Below are 5392 nucleotides of genomic sequence, written 5' to 3'. Positions count from 1 at the left end.
AACCCACCCCAGCAGGTCCCTGTTTCTGTGGCAGGAAGGACACAGTCTGCATCTACCAGGAAGCATGAAGGGAATGAAGGTGCTTTGACCCTCATAATTAGCGACAGGTCGTTCCAGTGAGTGTGGAGCTGCTTCCAGCCGCTGGAGGGAGAGCTGGAGCCTTGAAATCCTCGGCAGAGGGACCAACAGGCCCCGAGGCCCTCAGAGCAAGGCTGGTTAAAGCAGGGAAGAACAGAAGGTCCCCTCGCTCCAAGGGCCATGGCAGCCACTGGCTCTCCCCCCGGCTTTGCAGGGGATGGATGGGGTGTGGAAGCTAAACCTAGTTACCCTTCAGTACTTGGCTGTCATCTCATGGAAGAAATGCTGGTTTGGGACACTGCTCTTTCTGTCATTCCTTCCCCTCAGCTGAGCATCTTCTCTGCTGTAACTCAAATTCCATGTTCTTTGAGTCTTAATCCCACCCATTTCTACCAGCAGCACACAGAACTCCTGAGTATCATCTACAGTGATTAAAATCCTACAAGACAAACCCCAGTTAAGGGGGATGGCTTGGGGTGTGGAAGAGGCTGAACAATTCTCCACTTCATGAGGTGGCCCTGGTAGAAGAAGAGCTTTTACTGAAGGCAATGAAGGCAGAAAGAACCTGAGACAAGCCCAGGACTGCAGTATGTGCCAGCCTGGCCTGAGCTGAAACCAGCAGAAAGGAGGAAGATCCTGGGTTGAGCTGCCTCCTGAACCATGCTGAGAAACTATGGAAGAAAGGAAGGAGGAATTGTCTCCTGGAATCCCCTTGGCAGCCATGTTCATGGAGGTTGTCCTAATTTTATGCTGGTAATTAAAGCACTCTGGGGCAATGCTACCATAGAATTAAAACAGAAAAAACAATAGTATGGTTACATATATATGAGTATATACATGCTCATATATGAAATAAAACTATATATTTTTTATATATTGGAAAAATAATCCTGCATGGCCTGCATCTCCCCAGGTCTCAACAAATTAACCTCACACCAGACAGGAGATGTCTTGTTGACCCCCCAGGTCATCCCTGTGCTGGACATCATTCCCTCCTGTACTAGGGGACTATTGCTCAGGACACTGGGACTGACTTGCTGCAGAACATGCAACTATATCAGGCTGAGGCAACACATTTGATGAAATACCTGGTACACGACAAAATTTTTCCAGACCTCATTGTGGTTGATGTGACTTTACATATTCAAACCCTATCTCTCCAGAGTCTGCAGAATTTCCATCAGTCTCCTTCACAGACACTTTCTGATGCAATCACACAGCACTTTCATAAAGAGCAAAAGCAAACTACCACGTTCTGGATGAAGAGAAGGAAACGTGTTTTAATAAAAATCAGAGTGGGTTTTTTTGTGTGCCCATGACAAAATGCAGACAGAGGTTACTTCTGGAAGAGAAAGGACTGAACAGAGCTTCTGGCAGCCTCTCCTTGCTCAACATCTCTGGGCTCTAGCTAACCAACCTAGCAAGCAACAAGAACACACAAATGTAGCATGGAGAAAGATGGTCATTGGAACAAGTGAGAGTGACTAAAGAGGATGTGGAGAAGGACTGATCTCTAGTCAATTCAGACATACAAGTACAGTATCACTACCCTAGTCCTTTTTCAGACAGGGAGAGTAAACCAGGCACCACCCAAGGTCAAGTCACCTTAAGATACCTTAGCAGAGGCATAAAGACAGGCTGGAATCACTGCAGAGGAGGCCACATCTAGGGATGTCAGATGTGTAGAACATTGAAGGCCTCGATTGTAACATTAGTTGTTTGATATTCACACAGATGAGAGAAACCTGCAACCACTGTGCAACAAGGGCCAGGGAAAAAGTTCTGTGCAGGGCTGTGACGGGATGAACTGGCAGCAAACCAGTGCACACAGGTTAGGATACAGAGTCAAGCAGCTGTCACAACCTATGCCACCAGGAGGGATGCAGGCCATCTTAAATCATGGCCATCCAAACCACACAAAAGCCAAGTAATGTCAAGGTGGACGACCATCCATTTGTGTTACTTATTTCCTCAATAGCAAAGACCAGCAATAGAAAACAATTGAACTCCACGTTAACAGGGTATGTCAAAGTCACCAAAGGTGGCTAAAGGGCACTAGCCCTCATTAGAAGATAGAGAAATTGTGGTAGCAAAAGTTATGGGATGTGTACAGCATTGCAGAGGAAGCAGCAGGCCCGAAGGACAGTCAGCACCTCCAAACCACAGCATCAGGTGCTAAGTCCAAAGCATCCAGTGTCTTCAGCAAAATGTATAACCAACACTGCACACAAATTACATGAATATAGACATGCAATTGCTGTTCTGGTGTGTGCCTGGGCCAGCAACACTGAGAGGATCTATTCATCTCATGATCAGAGACCCTGCTTGTCCTTCAAGCCTTCCTCTGCTAAATCAACTTTCACTCATCAGCCCATCTGATGCAACTCAGCTCTGAAGGAAAGAGTATGAAACCACCACAAATACTGCAGATAAACACCTGCTCTGCATTTAAATGGCACTGAATTAAAGTGAAAATCTCAAATTTCTGAAAGGCTGCACATCAACCCACATCCTCTTGTGGTCCAGGAGGAACATACAACATCCTCAGTGCTCCCCCTTGCCACACCAAGGAGTCATTTGAGGTTGCCTTCCTTCATCAGGCTTTATAAAAGGCAAAGTAAGTGTTCAGTTACAAGTTAGAGGCTTTATACAAACTTCAGTATTTACATGAGTTTGATGTATTTGTACCAAGGACTAAATGGCACATCCTGAGACAGGAGGAAAAAGTGAAGCAAGCAGCAAAATCAAAGGCCGTGACGGTTAAATCCACAACACTGGCCACAAATGCACCCAACTAACTCCTGACAAGCCTTTCAGTGATGATGCTTCAGCAAACACTGTGCTAGCAGATCTGTGTCCTAAACTAAAGGCTTTCAGTTGTCTTTGGATAAGAAACTTTTAATTCACCAGGAACCTTCTGTCGTGGAAATGGATCCCCAGTTTCTGACATGCACTTCATCCACTTGTTTGGTGGAGCCCATGTTAAGCCAGTCTTTACTGGCTCATAATTAACTGGTGGAGTTCAACCCACAACAGAGAGTTCCCAGCAGTTTAGGAAGCAGCCAATATCTCTACAATTTGACAAGGAAAGGCTTGATTTACTCTGTGCCCACTACTGCTGCAGCAGCCTCCCAGCCCCTCAGTCTCACACGTCTCAGCTGCAGGGCAGAGAAAAGAGCTCATAAAACTGAAAATGGTTTTTTACAATCCCCAAAACTGAGCTGATGTGCAGGTAAATTACAAAAGGAAAATTGTTCTTCCTTGCACTACCAGGTCATCAAATCCTCTCTTCTCCTCCCCATTAAAAAAGGCTCAATTCAAAGAACTCATCCTCATAGCTGACATTTTGCAAATCTTTTTTCCTGGCTGCAAAGATCACCCATGTGAAAACCAAGCATCTCTAAGCAACGTGCCCTTTTTCCTTATTCTTCATCCACTGAAGGATTGAGAATCCTTTTGCTTTGGCAAAGGAAGATGATAAACTCATCAGAACTAGAAGTCTGTGTTGGTGAAAAGAGTCTAAGAGGAAAAAAAGCCTGACAAATGGTTATGATCTGTGACTGCTTCAGGGCTTTGCTCTTCAAAGCCTCACTGACTGTAACATCAGCTCTGTGAACTATCAGCTCTTAAATTTCTTTTATTTAAATCCCTCCTCTTGATTGATACTTTCCTGAAAGAGGCTTCTCCCTTCCAAGAGCTTTCCATTTGCTCTCCTATTCACACTTCATGCCATCTCAAATTTGAGAGGTTTCTGACAGAAAAGAGGATCCACTGAAATTTCCAAATAAATAAATCTGCATGAATCAGAGCTGTATTCACTCAAAAGTCACAAGTCCAACTACCTGAGTTTACTTTGCTGGCTTCCTCAAGTCTTCTTGCTACACTTTTACTGCTTTGTGGGGATTTTTTTGGTATTTTTAAATTGCATTTATTCTTTCCTATTCAAAGATAAAGGTTTCTTTTCCCTTAGTTCTGGGAAACCATGGTACACTTCACTTCCTCCAGTAATTCTCTCCTGCCTTTTTTCCAAACACCTGCTCTTCTGCACAGATGATCTGTCCATTTAAGAGAACTCTTGTGTTTAGACAATAAAGATGATAATTAACATCTGCCTAAATGAAACACATCTGGGTCTCATAAAATACTGATGATAGAAGAGGTGTTTACAAGATTTTACAGAACTGAGTAAAATGGGGCTAGAATAATGATTATGCAGATAAACAGTCTGACATTATGACCTGTTTTTGCACAGAGAATCAAAGACCAAGCAAACATCTCTGCCCTCAAGATCATCTTACAACAGAAAGTACATCAGGAGATTCATCTATGGATGAGGAACATTTTAAATGGCATCAAAATTCACCTGTCCAGATTATAAGGCAGGGAACACTGATTAAGCTCTATCTCTATTGCATAAACAGGTGGTTCCCAAGAGGCTTTCATGGGCATATTCTGCATTTGTTTTGCATACAAGGCAGGAGCACAACACAAAACAAGTTCTGAGTGGCTAAGAATCAGGCCAAATGGTAAGAACAAAGACAAAGGCATTTCTGTTTCTTAGATAATTGAGTAGTGTGAGAGGATGCAATCACAGTATGAGGAACACCTTCTTTCTAGACCATGGGATGATGTTACAGCACTGGACAGAATGCAGAGTGGTGCAAAGCCAGGAACACACTTCCCCACAGCTTATTTGCTGCTGCAGCCTCTGCCTATGAGCAGGTAACTTCTTAGGAAACACAGACAGTGACAACACTGGTCATGACAGAGGAACAGAAGTGGCTGAATTTAGGGAGATTTTTATTCTGGTCCCCAGCACGAGGTGGCAAATGGAAGCAATCAAGCCTTAAGTACAACAGCAACTAATTTATGCAACCCTAACTCTGGAACATAATGCACAGCAAAAAAGGAGATCAAGACTCAAACCTTGAGAGATTTAAATGTTACTAATAGGCACAAATTTTGAGGACAAGATGGACTGGCAGTTCACAGACTGGCATTACCAGCAGTCACAGCAGAGCTTCCTCTTCTGCTTAGGAACCACACAGAAAGATCAACAACAGCTGCCCATATTCTCTGCTCTGGGAATTTGGGCAACATGAAATTACCAAAAAGGGGACACTGGCAAGGACCTACAGCACCACACAGTACAACAAGCAGGCACTCAACTGCTCACTCTCACTTTTTATAACAAGCTCATAAATCTGAAAAGATCAAAAAAGCAATAACCTCTCTGCTTTTCTATCCCCCAAGTTCACTAAGAGCTTCCCCAAAAGCTTCCAATCACTCACAATATTCCCAGTGGCCCTGCTGA

The 5392-nt window shown here is 43.8% G+C and overlaps 1 protein-coding gene across 1 annotated transcript in view; it reads right to left on the bottom strand.

Annotated features, from left to right (window-relative positions):
- The window catches only part of RTN4IP1 (reticulon 4 interacting protein 1), a 24634-nt gene that overhangs the window by 5041 nt on the left and 14201 nt on the right, over positions 1-5392 (bottom strand). The gene's annotated exons all lie outside the window — the stretch shown is intronic.

Source organism: Chaetura pelagica, unplaced genomic scaffold, assembly GCF_000747805.2.
Source record: "Chaetura pelagica isolate M959 unplaced genomic scaffold, ChaPel_1.0 scaffold128, whole genome shotgun sequence".
Taxonomy (NCBI): domain Eukaryota; kingdom Metazoa; phylum Chordata; class Aves; order Apodiformes; family Apodidae; genus Chaetura; species Chaetura pelagica.
The sequence above is the reverse complement of the archived record's forward strand: the minus strand, read 5'-3'. Positions and strand labels throughout refer to the sequence as shown.